The sequence below is a fragment of the Uloborus diversus genome, chromosome 1, assembly GCF_026930045.1.
Source record: "Uloborus diversus isolate 005 chromosome 1, Udiv.v.3.1, whole genome shotgun sequence".
Taxonomy (NCBI): Eukaryota; Metazoa; Arthropoda; class Arachnida; order Araneae; family Uloboridae; genus Uloborus; species Uloborus diversus.
Genome location: NC_072731.1, coordinates 24,785,484 through 24,812,713, shown reverse-complemented (window position 1 = coordinate 24,812,713; position 27,230 = coordinate 24,785,484). Strand labels below are relative to the sequence as shown.

Below are 27,230 nucleotides of genomic sequence, written 5' to 3'. Positions count from 1 at the left end.
TTTAAGCATGCTCTTTCAGAAAAAAGTACTTTTAAAATTTTGGAAACGACCCCATTGTCTTGTTCTTATGCTAACTAAAATGCATTACATAAAATGTTAATGCCGACTAAAATGCATTGTTAGTTTCTATTTTATTTTTTGAAAACTCATAGAAACGCCTATAATTAACTCTAAGTATTACATTTTTATTCTTTCATTTTCATCTACGTTGTAACCAAAAGTTGAACTTCTTCGCCACTCGATGAGAATAGTAAAATCCTGTGCCTTGCTAGAGACAAATGAATAAACGATGAACAAAAAGCGCTTGAATTAAAATTCTACCTTCACAATATTTTTTTTTTTTTTGCGAACCCCCTTAATGTACCCCTAGGGGTTCGCGAACCACCGGTAGGGAAACTATGGATTAGATTGTTCTTATTCGTTAGGCTGATGGAAAGTTTCAAAACGCTAAATAGTAAATACATATATTCCTGGCATTTCAGTGTTACTCACTATTTTACATAATGAGGAATTAGCACAAAACAAAAAGAGAAAACAAGATTTAAATATTGGTTTTTTTGAAATGCTTGTATAAATCACGATGTTTTGAGAACAAATGTGTGAAGACTCTAGAAATAAGAATAAATAGTATAGAACGTAGACATTTCAAGAATTATTCGTTTACTACACAATTACACAAAATAAATAACAATTAGAGTAAATGAATATTGAATTGCTGTCCCATATGGAGGAGGGGGGGGGCAAGTGCGGGTTCAAGCCCCCTACCCCTCCCCCAGAAATTAGACCTTCCATGCTTTTAGTACTTTTTTCTTTGCAAAAATGTAAAAAACATTTCTTCTCCAGCCGTTAATGAATAAGTTATTAAAATGTCAAAATTTAATAATTCTAATCTGTACTAAAATCTTTTCCATCGGGAAAATATCCTGCAAAATCAGAACGAAAATATCTGAGCCCCCCCCCCCCTTAACATTTGGCGTATGGGCGCCCATGATTGCTGTTGAACTATGATGTCGTAGCTCATGGAAAAAACTAATTCTCACGATGTTAAAACTTAGAAATTTCACTTTCTGTGAAAATGTCATTAATCTTTACCAGCCCATTACTGGTTGGGTGCTCATAACTAGTCCTTTGCCCTATACAGAACAAAGCACATCTATCTTGTCACTTCACATCATCAAGTATTCTTCTGCATTGACGTCCCCGTCTGTACGAAATACGGAAGGTGGCTTTGTTACAAAATTGTTTAAATGACGATCTGAGTACTTTGTAGAGATATAAATCATGGTACGGTTTCATCATCATACGTTTTATGGAATAAATAATAGTAGAAGCAAACGACAGTTCTCAAGATTTCCGTACCAGCTAACAAACAAAACTTTCTTCCAGTCACAGTGTCATGCTGTTCTCCCCATATCTCCTGTCAGTACGCTAATTTTAGGATCATAATGATTGTTGACACAAGCTTCCTACTGTTCCTTAAAGTTTCACATCTGGTTAAGAAAACGTGAGCCACTGATGATCCTTTATCTTCAAATGCTGCTTTTTCTTCAAACAGAAGTATTTGTTCTGACAAATACTCATTTTCTGAGAAATATCAAGCTCCCCAAAAGTGAACTCGTTTAATTTTTATTTACTTAAACTTATTTTACTTAATACTAATCATTACTGATTTTACTTAAATTTCGTTAAGAACAAGCGGGTTACATAAATGTTGTGTTAATTACAGCATACAGTTTTTTTCCTTCATTTCCTAAATAGATCATTTTATTTTATTTTATTTTATTTTTTGCGAGGAAGGAATTTCTATTAAATCCAAAACGAATGCAAATTACTTATGCAAATTTATAATTCAATACGATATTCTTTGCCTATATAAAGCCCACAGGCTCTGCAAAAATTGTTTCTGGGGACTGTAGATATTTAGAAAATAAATAAGGGTTCGTTATTGGTTACGAACATTTAGACTATGTGTGAATATTTTCTTCAAATTAATGGCCTACAGCAGGATTGCACGATATATTATGCTAACGTGATGATTTTAGGATCATTGTTTTTAAAATCGACTTTCTGTCCTTCTAAAGTATTCAAAAGCTTTTTATTTAATTATTTCTTGGTCTTCATTTGTCAATTCCGTAACTAGCTGAACTTCCGTTCTTCGAAATGGATGTTATTGCGCCAACACTCAACAAATGTCACAGAAAAACACGTACATACATCTCATCGGGCTTATTTCAATTTTTTTATTTAAAAAACATTTGTTGAATCAATTTTACTTTATGGCTCACTTTGGTTTTTAGCAATATTTTGCTATGTAATCTTCTTTTATGTTTTCAGTTTTATCTTTTGCCCAAAAAAAACTTTGACTAGAAAGTTTGCTGAAAACATAATGTACAGTTCTACAATGTAAAAATTGTGGGTCAAATAAATTCAAAATGAATTATTTGAAGATACATTGTAAGAAAAAATACAGAAACGTGAAAACATAGAGAAAGAGAAATTGTAATGGATTTTTTTCATGAATTAAATAATGATAATTAAGCACTTATTTTGCTTTCAATGGTAATTAAACACTTGTTTTTTTATTCCCATGAAAATCAAAATGATATTGCAAACCTTTATCAATAACAAAGAGGCACCTCGAGATAATTGTCCCAAATACTCTTCGTACACTAAAGTAAATATAAAATTAAAAAAAAAAAAAAAACTATAACGGCACTCTGTTGACCATTTATTCAAACGCATCATACACATTTAATCTTCTGTATTTTTTTCTCACCACGGCGCACATTCATTTGACACTTCAGCTTTATTTTCTCAGAGGTAGCCGGCGACCCCCGTTCACAGTAACAAAAAAATAAAACATGAAAAAAAAAAAAAAAACTGTAATAAAAGAAGAAATGTCCATCCATTGTAGAAACCTGCGGAGCTAAAATATTAAAAAAGACCCGAATAAAAGATTCCACGTAACACCTTTGTGGAATAACCATGCCGTATTCTTAGCGAGAGAGAGACCGAAAAATCAATTGGTGACGTCACTTTTTGAGTCATTAATCTTGGAAGCCATGCATTCCCCGTGCAATAATAATTTAAGAGTTCACAGCTCAGGAGACCACCGGCCTGAATCACCAGTGCTGCCTCGAGCGGCGAGATGCCGAAGTAATGGCTCGCTGTTAAATGGTTCGATTTAAAAATGATAGGTAGTGGAATAGATAGATCTGATTTTTTCTCTCGCGATTTACACATTTAAAATTGAATTCCATACCAGCATTTCTGAGTTTGTTTCAAAGAATCAGCTCTGATGAGCTTAACAACGATTAGAAGTAGTATTTTTTAATACAAGCGTGCTCAGAGCTTTGGAATTGGGAGTACCACTGTACCGGAGCGATTATACTGAGAAGATGGGGATCCCAGTTTATACCCCTGACCGCGAACGTATGTGCTCCTTGTTTTTTGTTTTTAATCAACAATTTACAAATCATAGTACCAGTCGCCACAAGTGGCGATAACGTGTTTTATAATTTGTAAAGCATAAAATCGCGGTACGACCATACATTTCCAATTCTATCTTTGACAGGGGTGGACTGAACCGCCGGCCCATTAGCCTGCGGGCAGGTGCGCCCTCCCGCCTGTGCGTCTTAATTTTTTTTTTTTTTTTTTTTTTGCTCCTATGAACAGCGCCTTCGGTTTATTTTATTTATTTTGTTTTCGTTTATTTATTCATTTATTTATTTATTTTATTAATTTATTTATTTTGCGCCCTAAAGTCTGTGCGTCTAATTTCTTTGCGCCCTCAAAACAATACGCCCTTTGGGATTCAAGGTTGGCACATCCTGGTGGACCCAGCCCGCCCCTAAACCTTGCTGTAATCCTCATCTGCGCCAGTAGTCGACCTCACCATGTGGACACTATTTGAGCCCTTCTCTTGAGTCTGTAATAAGCGTTATCTTGAGGTACAAATAATTTTGTTTTTTGTCTTTCATTTCAGATTGAATATTTGATATTTGCAATTAAAGCAACAAAATCAATGATTCCTGACGTTTTTAGATCTACTCCTTCTTAAAAATGGTCCGTTTTTTTTAATTACGATTTATTTATTTATTTATGTTTAGTAAAGGGTTCGTTTTTTGCGCTAAGGAAATTCTGCAATAACAAATTTCCTGAAAAATATTCTTGTTAGGCAACAAAAATTTTCTCGCAAAAATATATATATATATATATATGTATGTATATATATATATATATCCTAAATAAAAATGTGAAGAAAAAAGTACCGTTTTAGCAAGCCAAAACAACAATTGGGAACGCCCTATCATGACGTCTAAATGAAGGAAGTTTTTTTTTCCCCTGATCGGAATGATTGTAGAAAAAAAAATGTGTCACTTTGAATTTACAAAATTGTACAAAAAAAAAAAAAAAAATCTATTGCATATTTTTGAAAAAAATAAAAAATCTGAAGAGGGTGAAATGGTTTGCCTACTACATACTAAAATTTTAGAAAGAAATTTCTCATACTTTTGGCGGGATGGGTTTAGAAAAAAGTTAAACCCGGGAAAAAACGCAAAATAAAGGTTTTTTCATAAATTCATAAAAAGTTCAAAAATCGGTCATCATTCAAAATTTTTTCGGTCGTCATATTTGAAATTAAATTCCCTACACTATAGTGCAAAAAATATTTTCTTGGAGCGATTGGTTGGGGGTCTGTGACGAATTGAACATAAAAAAGGACTAAAAATCACATGAAACATTTAATTAAGAAAAAAACTAATTAGAAATTTAGAATTTCGGCTTTGAGGTGCACGCTCCCAGGTACGTTGGATTTTTGTGCTAAGTTTCAGAGTTGTAGGTGCTATGAGGGCTTCTAACCATCGAGTACAAAAAAAGAAAGAAAAAACAAACAAACACTGTCTGCTTCATATATATATATATATATATATATATATATATATATATATATATATATATATATATATATATATATATATATATATATATATATATATATATATATATATATATATATTAGTGGCACCCGCACGGCTTTGCACGTAGAAGAAAATTAAAAGGTCTTTTGGTTCGCCTGTATATTTACAAATAATGTGTGATGAATTTCTTGCCAATTGGCTTGCCCATGTTACGGTTCCACGTTATGATGACTTTGTAATTTACTCGTCCATCTTATAATAATTTTGCTCGGGAAAATGTTCTTAAAATTGGAATAGAAAAAGAACACAATCGAACTTTCGAAAAATCGCTTCCAGGTGCACATCCCCATGCTACAAACTAATTCTGTGCCAAATTTCATGAAAATCGGCCGAACGGTCTAGGCGCTATTCGCGTCACAGAGATCCTGACAGACAGAGATCCGAATAGAGAGATACCCAGACAGAGAGACTTTTAGCTTTATTATTAGTAAAGATAAAGATAGATAGCGAATAGATTCATTTTTTGCCCTACGTGTTTGTTAAAAAAATGGCTACCAAAAGTGAAAAAATGGCTACCATTTTTTGTGACTTTGGTAGCTAGTGGCTAACATTCAGAATTCCTAGCCTAAAGCTTTACAGCGTGGAGTGAAAACGCGTTTAAAGGCATGATTTAATATAAAAATTGAATCCCTACATTTCAGGGAAACAAGAATTCCTGCTTCCGAAAATAAATTTGGAACTTGGTTAAAATAGCTAGATGTGTTCTATTAAACAGATTTGGTTTATTTATTTGGTAAAAATCAGAAACAACTCCTCTGCTCTTTTAATACTAAGGCCTTCATACGGATCAACTTTCGAATGAGCGGTTATTATTGAGTGTAACCAGGTAGAAAACTGATCGAATCGCCTATGATCCGTCACACGACAATCGACTGCACCTGGTGTGCCTTAATGGTTGCCAAAAATTAGACACGTATGAACTATAACTGCAAAAACATTACTCATAAAATATGGTACAGTAAAACCTGTAAAGTTGACCACCCTAGTAAGTTGACCACCTGTCTAAGTTGACCGCTATTTTCAGGAACAGAATTAGATCTAATTCAAATAATTCAACCTCTATAAGTTGACCACCTGTTTAAGATGACCACTAAAGTAGTGCACCGCAAGTGGTCAACTTACACAGGTTTCATTGTATATGTATTGGAACGAAATTGCTTTGGGCTTACTGTATGACTAGATGAGCAACTAGCTATCATTGGATGTGTGTGCGTGTGAAAGAGAGAGAGAGAGGTTTTTTCCACTAAGAAATCTCGGGTGATTCAAAGAGATGGAGGAAAAAATGAAATAAAAGTATTAAAAGAAATAGCAAATTATCGAAATTAATTAGAGTGGATTAGTAGGAACTAAATTTTGTTTAAAACATTTTCCTTTCCTCCGCCTTAAAACAATAAGCCATGTTGAAAACCTTTTCTTGCAGAATAAAGCACTTCGCAGCGTGCCTCAGTATTGAGGAAATAGGAGAACCGCGTAATAATTGAGAGCTCATAAAGAGTATGAACCAAGTAAATATGGTCCTGAAAAAAAGAGACACAAAAAGTGGGGTTTTGCTAATGGGCGAGTGTATGCGGGCAATTTCATTTGCTAAGAGAATGCCGGGGCAGCGCGCTTGGATGTTTAATGGACAGTCATTAGGACGTCGGTCGCCATCGATCGTTCAGCCGTGGGGAAATCGAGCAAACGCACCGTTTTTGGAACCAATCTTCCCGAAATCGTTATTGCAAGAAAGCGCCAAGTATAAACTACAATGAAGCTGTGCTTGAACACTAGATTATCGAGCACTGAATAGAACGGGGGTTCCCAAACTGGGCGCTGCGGCATTCTGAGGTGCCGTATGAGGAGGCGAGGGGTGCCGTGAGGGTCCGGGGCGTCCCGAACTTAAATTTTTGGGAGGGCAGAAATTCGCAATTTGTCGAATGAAACTCTAAATTTTGCCGAATGGAACACCAAATTTCACCGAAAGATGATAATTTTGCCAAATGGAACTCCAATTCACTGATTGATGATAATTTCGCCGAATGGTCAGACAAAATTTGCCGAACAAGAAAATTTTCGGAAGGACACTGACCTCCCATCGGGGAGCCCCTGCATACAGTGGCTCCCAAAAGTGTTCGTACACTTTGAAATTTTTTAGTAAAACCATAATAACTCGAAACTGAATTCGAATATAAAGTCCAATATTTTTTCACATCATTCCTACGTCATTCTAAATACAACCCATTGTTTTTTTTTTCAAAATATTGACGGATCTTCTTTTTGAAATGGGTCAGAAAACGAAGAGACGTAGAAATAACACGCCACAAAAGTCATCGTACACTCAAGTATTTTCGAATAAATTCACGATTAAAATTATCATATGCCGTTTTATTAATATTTTTGCATTGTGTTGACCCTTATAAGTCATTTGACTTTAATTTTTTGTTTATTTATTCCTTAATATATTGCTTATTACTGTAAAATGGCTGGGTATTCGTAAAAAACCGCAAACGCCATTCAAAATTTGATTTTTTTTCCCCCACAGTAGTGGTAAATTGGTTTGAAATGTCCCTAAATTAGTTAATTTATTTGTTTGTATAGTAAGTGCTTGATAAAATACTTTAAAGAAAGGAATCGGACCGAAAACAAGGTAAGAAAAGTTCAACCGGCAAAGTTGGCAAAACGTGATCGTAGATTTAAAGTTAAAAAATTTATGAAAAATACACATTTGAGTACTGTAAAAGTTTCTGAAGAGTTAAAGAAAACATTTTACATTTAATTTTCACCTAAAATTGTTCGCGAAGGTCTCTGATTAGCTGGATTAAATGGGACCTCTTCCCGCAGAAATTTTCTTGGTCGTGCGAAAAACAGAAAGCTTACGCTTTTCCTCTCAAAATCAATGATAAATAAGCTAAAAACGTTTTAGAATCACGTCTTACTTACAGATAAAAATTAGATCAACATTTTTGGTTAAATAGTTGTTTAACTGTAAGTAGAAGAAAAAATTAGACACTTAATCTTTAGAACTTAGTTAGATCAGTTAATCAGGACGGTGGAGGTGTTTTAGTGTGAGGGTGCATATCAGCATCAGGACTTGGTAGTTTGTAATTTTTTGATGAAATAATGAATCATGCTGTTCCTTTAAATATTTTAAAAACCAATTTTGAACTCTTAGCCAAAAATTTGGTTATTGGAAACAACTTTTTTTTTTTTATCAAGATAACGACAAGAAGCACACGGTTTTCAACGTTTGCGTCTAGTTCCTCGAAAATTGTCCTAATGTTTAGAAAATACCCCCTCAATCTCCAGTTTTTAACTTAATGTAACGTTATTAGAGATATCTGGAGGCTAGATTACGAAAATAGGACTTTAAAACGAAAATACAGCTAGAAACATAAGACTCGAAGTGTGGTAGAACACTTACTCAGAAATTACGCTAAAAAAAGAAAGAAAAAGAATGAAATCTATCCCCAGACGTTTAAAAGGTATTATGAATACTGAATGATATTCTACTAATTAATAACTTAATCAAAAGTTAGATTATTCAATAATATATAGACATTTTACAAAGTGTACGAAGACTTTTGTGAGATAAAATTTCCAGCACTTTTCGGTTTTTGATTTTTAAAAAATTAAGTTTTAATATTTTTTAAAAACTTTTCATGCAGTTTTGTTAAAAATTGATCATAGATCTTATAATTAAATACCTATTCCGAAATATTAATTCTAACCAATGATTTGAGGCCTATTTCGTTGAAAGTCGTAGGTGTACGAAAACTTTTGGGAGCCACTGTATATTGATACCTACCATTTTACCTAAAACTCGGGATTTCATTCGGGAAGTTGAAAATTTCCCTCCCTCCCAAAAATTTAAGTTCGCGGTTTCTTCCTATTTAAGTTGCTTTTTGCTGAACCTCTAATTGATGTTAGGCGAAGATCTCAGACCTGTACAGTACATAACCAGTATTGATATAGGTCGAGCAAAGTATCAGTTTGAAAGCGAAATCTTTATTAATAATAAAGCTGAAAGTCTCCCTGTCCGGAGGATGTCTGGAAGCGATTTTTCAAAAATTCGATTTTGTTCTTTTTATATTTCAATTTTGAGAACATTTTCCGGAGCAAAATTTTCATAAGATGGACGAATAAATTACGAAATTATCATGACGTGGAATGGGAGAGCGAATGAACATAGCCAATTGGCGAGAAATTCGTCATCCATTATTTGTAAATATACAGGCGAACCGAATGACTTTTTAATTTCAACTACGGGGAAAGCCGTGCGGGCACCACTAGTTACAAATAAAACAGACCATTAAAACTGCTTTATTCAAATTTGCATGATTCAATAAAATGAGTTATACGTTACTTCTGATCAGAGGCGCCCTGATGGGCAATCACGAGTGTGACCTCCATTGTGACCTCCCAAAAATTTTCCTTATTTGGAAAAATTTTGCTGACGATTCAGCAAATTTGGAGACCATTGAAAATGGATTTTTCCCCCTTTCATTTTTTTAAAATTATTATTTTTAAGGATGCTGTAAGTTCCTTTTCATTAGATGTTATACATGTTATATGTGTGAATTGTGCGTGCTCCTGTTTTATCATTCGATGTATAATAATTCAGAATTTCATTCGGCAAACAGAGAATTTTCCCCCACCCAAAAAATTTTAGTTTGGGGCGTCTCTGCTTCTGATCGAATATTCAACGCATTCAGTTGCTCTTAAAAGTGTCAGAATAGGGACAAAATTTATGAAAGTGTTGGTTGAATGATATTCCCTATTCAGACCATCAATGATATGCATCATTAATATTTTTTCTCTTCAAAAGAGACGTTGCTTTGAAAATCGAAGGCGAGAAATCGATATTTTGAAAATGATCTTTAACGTTAGCTGCAACTGAAACTGTAAGAAGAAAATGGCGATTCGAATCACGTCTGAAAACCAAGGTCGCAGGTAATTACCAGGTGCAAAACTGGAAACTCACTCAAAGGTAGTTAATCATATGATAAATGCAATCTTCGACTGTTTCATGTAATAAAACTTATAAATGTTGCAAAATTTGTATTCAATTAAAGAAACACGGGTTTTTATCAACTGACGCACATTTTCTTATTTGTTTAATAATTGGAGGTGCATAACTAATGATCGTACAAAGTTAAACTTGTGTCCGGCGAAGATTCATCAAAATTTCTATCAAAACAATTCCAAGATGTGATAGAATGAGTTTACAGATGGATGTTTAACAGTTCGATTTTCATACTGAACTGGCAGAATTCAATGAATAGACTTACTACAGATTCTGGGTCCAACTCTGGACATATTTAAGAAATTACGATGAACTCTTTACTACTGGATTTTCATTTTTGAAGTGAAACTTTAAATGCGAGGGCTTTGAAATTCTGATCCACAACCCCTTTGTGTGACGGAAGGGACGCCCTTGTGTTTCAATGGTTGCCAAAAACAATGAAAAATAATAATTATTATAAATTTAAAATACTTCTACTTTTTAATTGTAGTTAAAAACAATTCGCAACTCCAATAAACTATAGGGACGCTGCAGCCACCGTATAATGGCGGATGAAAAAGGTAAAACAAAGACATGCAGTGACTTAAAACTTGCTTTGACGCTTAGTGAATGGCAGTAATTTTTCATCGTGTTTGTGGGATGTTTTCTTTTCTATTCTTCTGAAATTATATTACATCATAAACTGTCTGAAGCCTGTAATTTACCCCAAGGAAAACACGTGGAATGGAATGTTTTACCTTTTTCTTTAGTATGTATTGTTAATCACCGCAAGGTAGCGTATTCGGGCTCTGGAGTTGCGAATGAAAAACAATAGAAGTTATAAACTTAGTTTTAATAGTTTTTAGTGATAAATTTAACAAATTAATTTCAAAGCTGAGCCTAAATAACAGAATGGGGGGGGGGAAACTAAGCACTTTTCATAATGCACTCAAAAGGACAAAATAACTTTTCTGGGCCCGAAAGGACAATATTTAAGTATTCCTGTAGTTTTCAATTATTCCAAGAAAATGACTCCTCAAACGAGGAAAAGTGCGTCTCAAGTCAGGAAGAAAATTTCTTATCATTATCTAAATTTATCATAAATTTGAGTGTTGGAACATGCATATTTTTCTGGGAAAGTTTGGCTTGAAATGACTTGAGACAAACTTTTCCTCTTTTGTGGAGTCATTTTCTTGGAAGAATTGAAAACTGCAGGAATGCTTAAATATGGTCCTTTCGGGCCCAGAAAAGTTATTTTGTCTTTTTGAGTGCATTATAAAAAGTGCTTGGTATTTTTTTTTTTTTTTAATTCAGTTATTTTATTCTTTTCAGTGTAAATGTATTTCAGAAATAGAATAATATTACCATCACGAAATTTCACCTCTTTTTTCATATAAATGCTTCATACTAAATGAAAAAAAAAACTATATATACGTGTCTAAAACTTTAAGCATTTGGCCCTAAAAATTAATCCTTGTTCCCTTCTAGGATTTGCTTGCGTGCTGATTTAATTAGAACCATTCAAATATTAAAGGTTTGCGAAACTAATTCACATTTCACAACATACTAGTTACTCGTGTTAAAGATCCTTAATGTGTGTCTTTAATTAACTCCGTTTTCCATTATTGGCATAGATGAGGATAAAAATAATAAGAAGCAATGCTTGTGGATAAATTTCATGCTTGCTCCAGAGAAGTCTTGATTCAAAATTTTTATTATGATTACTATTAATATTTCTGTTGTAGGGCAATAAAATTTGTAACTGCGGTGGTACAGGGTTTTATATTTAAGCATTTAATTCGGAAATTACATAAAATTTACTGTTTTCCATCCTAACCGAAATAATAATTTTGGTCTGGAATTGAATTTTTCCACTGATTTAGAGAAATTGATATGAGAAGACAAAGTATCCACCAATTACCCCATTATTCATACAAGCTTTATGAGAAAAAATTAAGTAGTTTAATCACTGCTTTCAACGAACGACTAAATTATGTTTTCGAGTGCAGGCTTTATCGAGGAAGAACGTTTTCCGTACAAATGTAATCTTCCCAAACAAAATGGCTCTCAGAAATCCGATAGCCTCATTCTCAACATGGAAAATATCTTTCATCGCGCAAAAAATGATTAAAAGAAGCCCTTGTTTATATATTTTTAGAGCCTCTACATCCTATCTGCCACTCCATCCGACGATGCATCAACAAGGGTTATATATGATCTGGTTATTCGCTTTTCTACAATACCAACTTAAAGAACTTGCGACTTTTTTATTTATTTATTTATTTATTTTTTTAATGCATACAACGAAGTTAACCGTTGCAGCAATTATAGTGATTATGATGTTATCCTTCCTCTAAAAATTAAACATTATTATGCATAAAGGATTTTCTATTTAGAACTTCTGAATACTGAGGACTAAGTTAATACAGTAGACCCTCGATTTACGCGGGGGCTACGTTCCACGGAAATGCCACGTAAATTGAGACCTAATACTAGTGTTAAAATAGGGGTTTGGTGCCGTAGATAGCGAAATACTTCATTCTAGTGATGACTAATTGTACAATAAGTTTAATGTGTACTTATATCGACTTTTATGCACAACATGTATAAAGAAAACTTAAATTAATTTCGTGTCCTGTTTATAAAGAGGAGCTGGCTATGATAGTCTTTTGGCAGTGGCAGTCATTAAGAATTTTTCTCTGTAATTCTTTACAGAGCATTTAACGCATCCATGACCACTTGCATAATTTCCATAATAGAATCTCCCTTCACTAACAAATCAGAAAGATTATTTCTATTGTCTAGGAATGGCTCAAAATTTTCAATGTGAACGTTTTTGGTTGTGCGTCACCAACGCCGGTATCCTCGTTGGTTTTGGTCTCCTTTGTCACTCCTAAAAGCTCTTCTTCCGGTGAGTTCTGAACTGTGTGAGTTTGATAACTTTACTTCTGGAAAGAGCTCTGCAACCAATCGGATAAAATTTCTGAACTCCGCACTGTGCTTCGAATCGCTTTATAAGGCATTTCTTTCTTTAAAATTTTCAAAGGAAGAACATTATGAAGAAGAACCGAAAAAAAGTAAGCGCAGAAGAGAAGGCATGTAATGTAAAGACATCAGTAACAAAACCTCGTTAAATACAACGTTGTGATAATTTGATCATCGCTCAACTGTTGGTCGTACATATTTTCAATGCAAACTTAAATATCATTAAAAGTGTGGCTGAGTAGTGACTCTTGAAAAAGCAATAATTGTGCATGTGAAAAAACAGGTTGTGGCAAATACAGTCCTGCCCATGTGAGCATCTGACGGGAAAAAAAGAAACATTAAAGAGATATTTATTAGCGCGGATTCGAATTGGCGCCATTCTGATTAACAGCCCGACACCACAACAAACCTAGCAACCTAGCAATGGCGCCTTCCTTTTCGAAAGTTATTCATTGAAGGAATGCGTAGTAAAAAACAGCAAAAAAGCTTTTTGCCAAAAAAATAATAATAATAATAATAATAAGATCATGTTTCTATGTTTTGTCATTACCCAGCATGATACGGTTTAAAATTTTTTGTAAAGCATGGAATTTGATTAAAGAATGACGAAGATCTCACGTAGCGATTGAAACAAACATTCTAGAGAAGTAATAAATTAGATTGAAAATAAGTGTTTTTATCTTTGAATATTGAACTCTTTCACACGGAAGGTTGCTTTAACCGTTACGGCTTAAATGCCCGCACATGTTTCTTTTTAAATCGAACACTTAAAATTCAAAACCAAAACCAGTTGAACTGAGTCCGTTTTTTAAGTGTAATTTTTCGAACGTAGACAAAATGTATTTTTTTTTCAGCAGAAAGCAGAGGAGTAGAAAATGATTTCTTGCTAATGAAGTTGATAATAATTTTAATGCTTTATATCGTATTTGCGCGAATAAAAAAATAAAGGTTTACTGGGTACCCGTAGGGGGGGTACCCAGGTAAAGGTTTACTGGGGTACTCGTAGCTTTAATTTGGCGTAGTATTTTTTCATTTGTACAAAAGGTTGAACACTGCTATTAGAAACATCTACATTTCACCATACAATGAAAATGTTTTTCTGTACAAAAATGACTTCCTTTAGGTAAATCTAATACTTTTTTTATGCTTATATTATGCTGAGTGATCTGAATGTAGTCAGAGCTTTAAAAAAAGGAAGAACACCCTTCGATTAACAGTCAACTTATCTTAATGATAACTGTAGCTTGCATAACGGAGTCGAAACACCAAGTGGCATTCCCACTTCATTTATTTTTTTTACGTGTGTATGTTATGAGTACATGTAATGCGTAATACTAATATAAATTTGATATTATGTCGAAGAGCCCAAGCTTGCCCGAAGTTCATATTGTTTATATCCGAAAGCTCTACTGAAAAAAACTTATCAATTTAACCAAACAACTAATTCCAGTGCTTTTAAGCTTTATTAAAATATGAACACACACACACAGGTTTTTTTTTTTTTTTTGGCCGAAAGCGGCGTAAAAAATTGGAAAACTGCATTAGAACTTTGCAAAAAAAAAAAAAAAAAAATGCATAAGAACTACAGGCTGCATCAAGGTTTTCAAACAGCAAGGGGCGTTTTCGAAAAATTGATTTTTCGACCGTAAGTCTATTTTTCATCATTAGCCAGCCTGATAAGTTTTAAAATGAGAAGGGAACAATATATAAGATAAGATATTGAAGAGAAATGTTTTTATTTTTGAAAATTTTTACAATTCGTTACCGCAGGCAGCTTGAACCGTTATGACTTAGATGGCAGCACATGTTCATCATTTAACAGCACGGTTAAAATACAAAATAAATTGAGCTATGCTCTATTTTAAGCGTAGATTTTCGAATGTAGTAAAAATGTGATAAGCTTTTTTTTTTTTTTTTTTTGCAAAAAGTAGAAAAAATATATATTTTACCCTTCAAATTGAGGTAGTATTTTTTTTATTTGTACAAAGAGCCAAAAACTCATTAGAAGAATATGTATTTCAATATACGATTTATTATTTTTTTCTGAACAAAAAACAATTCTATTATAGTCTGAAATCTTAAACCTGTTACTTATATTTTCGCTTACATTATGCTTTAATTTTCTTACCAGAGCCAAAGCTTAAAAAAAAAACCCGTACAATTCAGAAGCAATTTAGCACAAAGTCGCATCAAGTTTTCATAACAGCAAGTAGCATTTCCTTCTCATTTATTCTATTCCCTCATATTTGTTATTCACTTCATTAAGTGTTCATGCAATGCGCGATATTTCTCTAATTTTTTTGATGCAGATTGTCCGGACGTGGGCCCGAACGCTCATTCTCCTGGTTACGAGGAGAACGCTCTGCCAATCAAGCTATTCAGCTCTGTCGGTCACAGTGCAAGTTAAAGTTATAAGTTTAACCGAAAACCTCATTCTGGTTCTTTAAAACTGGTTTTTCGGCTGAAAAAAACAATTTTTAGACCGTGGGTCTATTTTTCGTCAGTAGCCAGCACCATAAGCTTTAAAATAAAGTGTAAATCAAAGAAATCGATCAAGAATTGAGGAAAATCTGGCGTATAAACCAAAAACAGGCTACAGAAATAATATATAAGGATAATTGAGACCGGTCCAACGTGCCACATGGTCGAACGTACCCCACCTTCCCCTACATAGACTCATAAACACATTACCCTCCTTTGCGACGCGCACGCACAGTCGGGTAAAAAAAAAAAGAGAACTAATTCTTTGGGGGGGGGGGGGGCACGTATTTTTAAAAACAAGTTCCAAAAAATCAGTTCCGCTCTGTAAGATTATATTTAAACACAGAGGCATTCAAAGAACATATTACGAAACAACGCTACTACAATTACCAGTAAAATAGATGATTCACAAACAATTGATATTCATTATCTTTAGAAACAAGGCAAAAATATCTTAGCCGGTAACAATCTCCAAATTATTCTGAGAATAATAACACTTGACCTTCTAACAAGGGCTCAAATGACGACGAACTCATTAAAATATTGTCTGCCTTTCATCTTTGTCGTTTTGGCAGCAGCTGCGAAAGCTGAACCGAATATGCGTCCAAAAGTTTCTTCGCAACTAAGTAGTTTTAAAGGAATATCTTAATATTTTTGTTCTTGATGTTCAGAAAAGTTTTAAATTACATTAAATTGGTTTTACATCAATGAAAATTTTCGAGAAAAATATTCTTTTTATTTCCAAAAGCGAAAATGAGTTAGCTTTCCAACTAATGAATAACTTTGTGGTTTTACCACAGATCTCAAAAGAAAAGTATTCCCCCTCGCTTTTGCAGTTATTACTTTTAATGGATTACTAACCGGCTACCCGGGGTTGCCCGGGGCTTTCTTAATACCACATATGTCTTCTTAGATAATAATCATATGGACCAACCACCTTGTCTAGCGGTCAGAGAAGTCTGACTGCAGATAGGGAGGTCCTAGATTCGAATCCAGGCTCGGGCATAGATGAATTTTCTCTCTCTCGGAAAAGAATCATGGAATGCCTCCCTATAAAGAAGCGTGAGCATAGTAAAAATAATGAAAGTCAAGGGCTTTAAGCAGGCGAAAAATACATGCAAAATTAACTGCTTACAGGGGTGCCCAACTGGGGGGGGGGGGGGTATGGCGCATTTTTTGGACGGGAGAGTTTTAAGTGATATTTTTCTCCTTTTCAGGAGGGTTCCTAATTGGGGCGTAGTTTTTGGATTTGGGGTGGAGGTGCACCCTTGCTCTTAGTGGGGTAGACCCCTCCCCCTGCTTTTTAGCAATGTCTTATAGTAACAATAGTTCGTCGTACACAAATAAAGAATTCAGTCATTGTTATCAATAGGCGTGACCATTCCGTCTCACGGACTTTCTGGCGAAAACCCCCTATGTGATCTCCTGAGTATCAAAGGACCTCTGTGCCAAAATTTACAAAGATCCGACGTAAACTTTGGATCTGTATAAGGAACGTATACACAGCACAATTTCATGCGTCTATTATATATATATATATATATATATATATATGTATGTATGTGTGTGTGTAGTTATACAATTTTTTGCGGTTAGGGAGACATTAAGAACAAAAAAGGGGGCCACTGTGATGAAAAGTGAAAGAAAACATTACAACATTAAATTGCACACACTTGCAGGGAACTGCAGATATGTTTCGGGGTTACAAGAAAACCCTTTATCAATGCAAAAGAAGGGCGCTTAAGGACAAAAAAAAAAAAAAGAAAGAAAAAACATCCGATAAAAGCTCATGTGCGAGAAAAACTTTTGGTTATCTCCCTTGCCTGGTCCTTGAAGGTGTTCGCCGCATTAAAAATGCACTAGCTATGTTTGACAATCATGTCCTCAACAATTTATATTTTCTTCAACTTTAACAAATCAAACTTATTGTCCTTCTTCGCAATACAATGATCTGACAAGTTGATTCATGTCAATACTATTCGCCCTGCAACCTCATAAAATCAGGGAATCCCAAACTTTTCCGATTCGCGGCACTATTTGAAGAATTACAACTTTCTCATGGCACCCTAGTCTATCCTATTAAGTATAACCCCGATTTAATGATTGTCAAGGGACTGGAAAAAGCTCTTGTTAAATCAAGGATTTCGGAAAATCGAAAGTAATTAGTAATGTTATGTTATACATAAATTATAAATATTGCTGAAAAGTTACAGAAAATTACGAAAATTAACCACAAAATTCACCTAAAACGTGTCGTATAAAATATTATTTTATTACGCTGTTTTTTTTTTTTTTTTTTTTTTTTTTTGAGAAATCGCGAATTGTTTATAATCCTCACTTTGACCAAAATTGCATAGATTGCATCCTTTTAAAGATCTATGCAAAATTGACGTTGCTCTGATTTTTTAGATTACCATGATAACGGTTGCATTTGATATTTGTTTAGAGAGCGAAATTTTTGTTGTCATAGTTACAAATAGTCTGTGGTTTGAATTTATTCATTTTTTTTCAGGGCTTGACTTAAGTACATTTTTTTCACAGAGAGTTTTTTTGCGTAAAATTAGTTTTTTTTTTTTTCAACATTCAATGCAGTCAAATCTGGACCAATGAAATGTATCATTAAATTGATTCAATCGTTAAATCGAAGCTATATTGTGCATAATTTACTAATAGATGCCATGGAGACTTCGTGGCAACCCTTGTCTCTCCCTACGGTACTCCAAGGTGCTGAGGCATCCACCTTGGGAACCCCTGTTATAAACTATTCGATAACATTTGGCTAAGATCAAAATTTCTTCCATAATGTAAGCAGCAAAATTATAACATCTTTCTTAGTCCTTACAAAGTCATAATTAGGGCTTGAAGGGTTTTCGCTACACTAATCCAAGCAATTACTCGTCATAATCTTGTAACCATATTGAAAAGTATCAATCATTTAAAGTTAGCAAGAAAGGATAAAACGTAACAAGCTACGAACTGTACTGCAGAGTTTAGAGTTACAAGAAATCTTTCTTTAATTCGTATAAATAGAGCTATTTTACGAAAACTGCGGCATTGTTTAGTTTCCTGATTTTTTTTTTTTTTTTTACTAGAGAAGCAATAAAATGTGATACAATCGTCTTTTAGTTTCACGGCAAATCAATATGTCGGAAAATCATCTGCTTCGTGGAATCTATAAACGAAATCAAATGAAATGAAACAGGAACAAAGTACTTTCGTGTTTCTTTAATACGTTTACTTTGAAGTACTTGTAGGAGTACCGCAACGATGACATATTCTGAAATCGAATTTTCTTCTCGCCGGGGCAACCCCAGATAGGAAGATTCTATACTCTCCCTAAGGACAAGCAGCTTGTCCACTTTTTTGTCTTCCTTCTCAGAAGATCGATATTCTGAAGATGACAGAAGATACTGTTGCCAAAAAAGAAAGAAGTAATATCTTCTCTTCCTTTGCGTTGCCAAAGCGTAGAGGGTAATGCGTTTTATATTTTTTTCCGCTGTCGAGTGTCAAAGGAGTTGACTCTTATCTTCATTTGGAAGAAGGCAAAGTCATAAGCTAAGTTCAAAAAAAAAAAAAAAAAAAAAAGAAAAAAGAAAAGAAAGAAAGAAAAGAAAAAAGCGTCGTTATGCATTTTAAGTGGACATTTCGCAGAACATTTCCTCTAATCAAAAGAAAATATCGCAACTTAACCGAAAATAGTATACGCAGAATAAATACAAAAAAAAAGAGAGATTCTTTTAAAACTCAAGATATTCAAGGTGTTGTTCTGGTAAAGTGACGTTGTGTTTAAAGAGTAGTCTACGTACAAGCAAATTGTTTGGAAAGTTTTTGCCAAATTTGGATTTTTATTGTAATAACTAGAAGCGATCTTTGCGACATTGAAGCAGTTATCCTCATAAACTTTATCTATGGCGCTATGTCCTTTTTTTTTTTTTTTTGAAATAAGGATTTAAGTACCATCTTACTCAACATTTTATACTCTGTTCAGAGGTATGCAACACTTTGATTTTGATAAACAGATTTTCATTTTGAAAGCCCAAAAATGACAATTCAGTAATACAAATCATCATAAAAGAAAAACTTGAAACTCATCTTCTGACGAATTTTGTTCTAGAGAGTTATTGCTCTTTACCTCCCTTGTACGTATCTGCCTTTTTAATAACTGAAATTTTAGCAGATAAATATATTTAGAGCTCCGAAAGGCTATTTAGAGCTATATTAGCAATTGGAACATCGAATTTGATAGTTATATCTATAGTATGTCTTTTTTTAAAATTATTATCGGTCCCAGTTGAATGATGAGATACGACGGAAATTGATTCTTTTGTACTAGGAAAAATAACTAGTGATGGGCATCCAACCAGTAATAGTCATTTATTGGAAATATCAAGTTTGTTATCAATATTGCAGAAATAGTATCGGTGAATTTTCAAAACAGCATCTTTCAAGATGATTCCCATCACATTTTTATCCAAACATAAGTTTTATGTACACTAACACCAAGATTTAGTTTCAAGTATTGAAATCTATTAATTTATTTTTATGCTTTCAATTTAGAACGTATTAGAAAGAAATAATTACTTGATCATTTAATATGTTTGGATACTTTAAACCAAGGGTCCTCAATCTTATGCCCCCAGGCACCCTTGCGAAGGCCGATCGTTTTGCATGTGCTCATCGATGTATGACTACGACAAAAAAAAAAAAAATCATTCAAAAGAAGAAAAAAATGTATGTGATCAGTTTAAATTTTTTTGCAATACAAAACTGAAATAAAATAATGGCATCTAACGCTGATCAAAGCACAAATCAAAATAAGATGTCTTTATTTCCTTTCGCGCCATGGAGAAATCCTGGAATTTAACGGAGAGAAGCATAAACGTATTTTTTGGAAAAGAGGAGCATGTAAAATAAAAACCGCGGTTCGGTTCTACCAACTTGTGTGCATATCTTTTTCGGACAATGAACACCAAACAGGAAAATAACGGCTCACAGATGCGCACATAGACGACAGCTTACAAGCAGAAGTATCATCATGCCTAATAATTACACTAATTATGAAGCAACAACAGCCAATGAAATGCAATGGTAAAAATCTTATTTGCTTTTGATACTTTAATTTTTTATAAAGTATTTCTATTCTTTGTAGATTTAGTTTGCATTGAGTTTTTATTTATTTAACACCAAGACTATAAAGAATAATTTCTATGCGCTAAATTATATTGTACAATTATTAATTAACCTTGAAAAAAAAATGGTTCCCGTCATCCAAACGGTATTCTAGAAGTTGCTTTCAGGTACAAAACGGTTGGGGACCTCTGATTGAAACCATCGAATATTTAACTTGAAGTATTCTTCAACTTGAACTTAAAAATGAGTAACCGTCCAAGAAAGTCAGACGAAAGCGTAATATTCGCTAATGTAACCTTTCAAACAATTTCTCTGTAAGCATACAGCAAATTCTGGTGTAACCTTACACTAAATTCGTGAAACGTTACGTTACTGTTGGTAACCTAACTATGGTGTAATCTCCCACAAACTTTATGCCAGTTATATCAGTTACGTAACTCCAGAGCGGTGGAGGCAGCTATGCTGCCACCAATTTTTCGGGGAGTAAGGTTCCACAAAACTTTTTACAGTGTATGTTTGAAAAAATGTTCGAAAAGAAAAAAAAAGCAATTTTCTCTGCATTTGAGTTTTTGATGGGTTTTTTCTTAAGGACCTGACATTACTGTTTCTTAACATATCGCAGTTTCATTGATGCATACTCATTCCATAGCTTTTTTTCTATCATATATAGGTATAGTTTTGCCATTAGTTAAAATACTTAAGATCCTTTCAAGCTTTTGTGCAGGTTACAAGTCAATTAAAAGTAAATATTTAAGTTATGGGCACATATGACGAATAATTGGCTCATATGACCGTAGCTAGCATGACCATTACTAGTTTTTAGTGTGACCTTAACTAAGCGGGTGTGATCATAACTGGTCAAACAAGTGTATTCCAACTTACGTCAAATATATATATAAATCATAGTAAAAATAATGAAACTTTCACAGCTATAATAGTGTAATTTCTAAGCTCTAACACAGTGAGAACTAGTTTTCCATGAACTTAAACTACAACATCAATCCAAATTAAAAAAAAAAAAAAAAAAGACTATGCCCATAACTAGTCATTTGCCCTATATCGGAAGTGATAACATTATCGTCAACAAATAATATAATTTTCAAATGCTGCCCTACTCCGCATATTTAAAAAGAAGGGCATTCATCACTTGGTTTCCAGATTTATAACTCATCATTCACTTTCTGTTGACTGTAACTGGAATGTTATAGGAACTTTTACAAAAAGAAGGAGTCGATGGAAATGACTCAAAAAATATTGCTCGCTTTAAGCAAGGTTTGCCCATTGAAAGCGAGTTGTACTCCACCAGACTCAACATTCACATCGTTTATCCGGATCTCCGGTTTATCGGGATCAAATTTGTACAGTTAAAAAAAAATATGCTAATTGACAGCAAGAAAGAAACTATTAGTTCCACGCCACTGCAGCTGAACTATAAATGATAAAGTGTTTGTGCGAAATGATCCTCTGTAGTTTTGTTACTAAGCATTGTTTTTTGTTGCGATAATAGATACAAGGTGTGATTCAGAAGTTTTAAGACTGATTTTTTTCCGAGAAGGGGAGCACGCGCGGACTGGTGCTGATGGGCTGAGGAAGTAGTGGGGGGTGTCAGTGAACGAACGGAAGCTGCAGCAGTTGACTTCGAAACACTGGAGAGTGCGCATTGCTTGCTGCGTGAGTGCGTGTCATTGACCTCGGTCGAAAAGATGGAGATACGAAAAAAGATTTTCACGCTGGAGTGATCCGCTGCTTGAGGGGTCAAGTCTGCCGCGTCCACCTGGCGATCAAAGGCGATTGGATTCTCCTCCCCGACAAAGCGCCCGCTCACACGTCGCTCGCCGACGACGAAGTTTTGGTCAAATTTAACGTGTCAACACTGGCGCAGCCACCCCACAGCCCCGACTTGACTTTTCCTCTTCTCCCGAATCAAGACAGGCCCTAAAAAGAAAGCGATTTCGCTCTATCGACGGGAAAAAAAAAACAGTCCAGCAGGATTCGACGAGAGCCTTTGACAGCATGCCGCTCGAGGACTTCCAGAAGGGCTTAGAACAATGGAAGACGTGCTGGCAGCGCTGTGTTAATGCTGAAGGATCATACTTTGAAGATTTTTAGTACGCTGTACAAACGTCCAATAAATTTGTAGTTCTGAGATCAGTTTTAAAACTTCTGAATCATACCTTGTAAGTATGATTATTACGAATGTACACATATTACCAGGAGTATCCGGATTTTCGTTTATCTGGATTACCTTTGATCCCAGTTAGTCGGGCTAAATGAAGTTCAACTGTAGCTCCAACCAAGTAAATCTGATATTCTCGTTATATCCCAGTTCTCGTTAAATCAGGGCTCGTTACAAGCGGGTTAGAATGAAATATAATCTTCGGCTCCAGTCAGATCCAGAAAGTCAGCATCCAATATTAATAATCTTCTCCTTGCAGATGGCAAATGAAAATGATTATCACGAGCTATAGCTGGGTCACTTTTACATCTGCCGAAATGAAGGGTTTCCTTTCCAACGCGGTGTAATAAATGAATGGTTTTGCGTGAGCTGTTCCTTTTCGCTGCTTTTATTTATTTATTATCCCCCCCCCTCTCTCTCAGGCTTTTTCTCTGACAAAGAAAACGGCCTCTGGGCCCTTTTGTCGAAAATGCGACACTGACCGCATATTAAAGAGGAGGGAATGATGAAGAGTGCAAGGAAATTGGCTCCTTTTAAATGAATGAACATTCCCCAATTCGTCAACCCTAAAGGTTTATCTCCATGGTTTAATTGAGCGAAAATAATAATTTTACAGCGAAAAGGCTTAATTTCTCGAACCGATAAGGGTTTTTCCTTTCTCTCTCTTTCTCTCTTTTGTGAAAATATATAAATAAATAAATGAAATGAAATAAATAATAATGATAATAATAATGTAAAAATAAATAAATAACTCTAACATCATCCAAGATCGTTGCGTAAAATCACGTTTTTGTTCGTTCAGTATCGGAAATCTGCGGGTGGAAATTTCCTTAACCTCGCCTCAAAGGGGCGATCGCCCCCGCCGCCCCTCCCTCGATCAAACCCGACGAACACAGACGAACTTCAAACGCAAGAACTTTGAAGTACCGCGATGTCTGATTGTTTACAACCACAATCATAATCTCGGTAACACATCGAAGTTGTTCCCAGCATAGATTAGAAATTGTTCGCATCGTAAGAGCGATATTAATCTTGCGAAAATAAATATTGATTCCACTTGAAGAGCCCCTTGTGTTGGCTACCACGTTTACCATCCGGATAAGTGAGCATAATTCAGCGGCGATAAGGCCGTCCAAGGATAATTTTCCCACATTTCTCTCCCCCTGTCGCATATTTACTACTCACCCAGTTGTTAGTACAATTAGTTTATAGAATTTAAAGCAATCATCGCAGGGCAGCAGTGGGATAGGACAGTTTCGCTTTGATAAATATGCATACACCTTATTATGTATTGGGTAATAGAATAAACAATATCAATCCAAAAATTAAAAATTCGTTAGAACTCAACTATCTGAATCGATTGGAACCGGACGTCATTCGGATAATCAAAAATTCGGATAATTGGATTTTTTCCGAAAAAAAGGTGTATTTTAATTAATTGATAAATGTATATTGACGACGGAAGAAAAAAATATTTTCATAGAAAGAGAGCTTTTAAATAATCAAATGAAAAGGCAAACACTGTTACTTGTTAAGCGTACTTACAAGTGATGTACATATCACAGCGTACTTTAAATGGAAGTCATTGCTTGCTGAATATTTCTGTTTAAGTAAACTGACTAATTTCGCGAAGCGAATAGCACGTAGAATGATTATTTTGCGAATCGGAATTCTGAAAGCGATTCGGATAGTTCGGACGATTGGAATTCCACTGTATTTAAAATTGTGAGGAGAAATAAATCAAAAGCCCTAATAACCCAAAGAAAAATTACAATGACTTCACTTAGTAAATCAATAAGGGAAAACGAAAGAAATGACTGAAAATGGGATCTGATGACTGGGAGAAAAGTACAAATGATAAAATGATCTAATCAAAAGGATAATTGTAAACATCAAAGGAGACTACGGAAAAAAATTCTATAACTAAAGGAAGGATATTAATCAAGGGCGTGCACGGGGGGGGGGGGAGAAGCGACACCTGTTAGCCCAGGCCCGAGTCTGAAGGGGGCCCGAGATTTTTAAAATGATGGGTGAAATATGTATAGGGACGTAGGGGTAAACAATATAGAGGGGTCCCATAAAAGTTATTTGTGACGGGCCCCAAAATGTCTGTGCACGCCGTTGATTCTAATAACAAGAAAGAAAATTCTAAAGCAATTAAAGAAAAAGGGAGGAAGACGTAAAATCTTCTATATTATGGAAAAACTAACGACAAAGAGAAAATGTCTACTGATAAAATTAAAGGTAAAATCTTAATGATAATCAGTCCAAAATGCTAGATAAACATACGAGTGTGATGTATTACATTTATGAACTGGCTTTTGTTTATCATGGAGGTTATTAAAAATAGTGGAAAGCAAATTTACGATAAAAATTAGAACTACTTTCCTAATTAAAGGATAATAATTGTGATTAAAGGAAAAGTTGATTGCCGGTAAGTTTACATTAAAAAAAAAAAAGTCCTAAAGTGAATCAATGCATTGCATAAAATTGAGGTTATTCGCACATTGCTGCGTCCTATGAATAGTTCTGAATCACTGCCTCAAATTAACTAACACTTTTTAGTAGCATTACAGCGTTAAATGCGTTAAAATTACAAGAAGCATTCAAGGCAACGATTACGATAGCATGTGGGCATAAATACTTAAGGGAATAAAAGATTACGCTTGCTAATTGATAAAAATACAATTAATCGAATATGAGCTGAATACAGTGAAGTCATTAATCTATGATTCGTACTCTTTCATTTTTCCTTCAGCAAAATAAGTTTTACTAAATTCAATACTATGTACATTGGTTCTATATTCCAGTTCTCCAAGATTCTTTGCATGAGTTCATTTCCCCTCCCTTCTCTTGTCCGCTGTAGCAAACTAAATGGGTTCAGCATACGAGGCTGAGGGAAATTGAGAATAAATACGGAATGCGGATGAAACAATTGAGTGTTCTTCCAGAAAGGATTTTTCTGAAAATAGCTCCTAATAAACGTCAATAACCATCTGTGACAACTGTTGGCAGCAAGGAGGAGGGAAAACAGGGGACTTTTGCCCACCCCAGGAAATTCTGAAACGTATTGCCCAAATTGGAGAGCGACGGAATTCGTGGATGATAATTCCATAGAAATGCAGGGCCGCAGAGAGCCAAGGTGGCCCCTTGTCAGTTATGTTGCCGGGCCTCCTCCCCCCCCCCAAAAAAAAGAAGAAAAAGAAAAGAAAAGAGAAAAAAAGGGGAAAAAAGAAAAAAAATCAAAACTGCTTACTATACAGCAGTTTCTATTTTTAGTGTCACAGCAGTAAAACCAAAAGAGTAAATTTAACTTGATCTTTACGCTTTCTCTTATTCGGAGTCCCCTCCCCCTTTCTTTTTTCTTTCTTTTCTTTTCTTTCTTTTTTTTGCGATAGTATCGCCGGGCCACCCAAGGCCCGGGCCCCTAGTTTCCGACTAGGCTGACATGGCCTCTCGTCATTCTGGTTCTTTCTTTACTTACTTCTATAAAGAAATTGAATTGAAGGAATCAATTTAATTAACTCAATTTGAATGTGCCAAAAAAAAAAAAAAAGAAAAACTGCTTTTACGAACTGAATAACACTAATTTTGGGCTAATTCAATCCTAAATATCTCTCTTTTAAAAAGTTAACTTTATACAAGTTGATAGTTTCACCGAATTCTAGTATTCTACCAATACACTAGTTATCGTCATAAGAAACTCCGTAGCTTTTTTTAACGACTTATTATTCTTCAAAGTTTACTGATTCATCAAACGAATAGTGATGTATATCTTGATTTAAAATATAATATTGAAAAAAAAAAAATAAATAAAACATTTTTCAGAATGCATTTTAATTTCAAATATCATCGCAAATGTTTACATTTATGCATTTTATAATTTATGCATTTCATTATTCATGCATTTTCTGTAATATGCTACAGCATCGTTTTTTGTCACTGTATCATATAACATCTTTACATGTTTTCCAACGAGTCGCAGTGGCGGAGTTACACTTTCTGGCTGCCCGGGGATTCTCGTTTTGCCGCCCTTTTTGAAGGGAAATAATTGACACATTAAAGAGTCAAAAGTATTTTGAATTATTATTAAGATTTTAATAATAATAAAGAATTAGTTAATATAGTGCAGTAGTACAAGCAATTATTATTCTAATTGTGAATATTGTTTTATAAAAAATGAACATAAAATGCATTCTGGCTTAATGAAAATTTTGTGGTCAATGACCAATCAAAGCAATTTTTGAAACAGGGAATGATATATGCGGTGGTTTCCTCGGAACTTACTTAAAATGAAGTGGTAGCTCCATCACATAACGAAAGGATTTGAAATTTATTGTTTCCTCCGTAATTTACCTTAACAGCAAAAAGAGAAAAAAACGAGCTGATGTGTGCATCACATGACTTCCTTTTACTCCAATTTAATGTCATTTCCCCATTATTCGCTATTTTAATGTGATTCAATATTTATTCTCTAAATATCACCAACAATGGC

General features: G+C 34.4%; 1 protein-coding gene across 1 annotated transcript in view; it reads right to left on the bottom strand.

Moving 5' to 3' along the window:
- Nucleotides 1-27,230, bottom strand: part of LOC129228435 (transmembrane protein 132E-like) — a 100,402-nt gene that overhangs the window by 58,117 nt on the left and 15,055 nt on the right. The gene's annotated exons all lie outside the window — the stretch shown is intronic.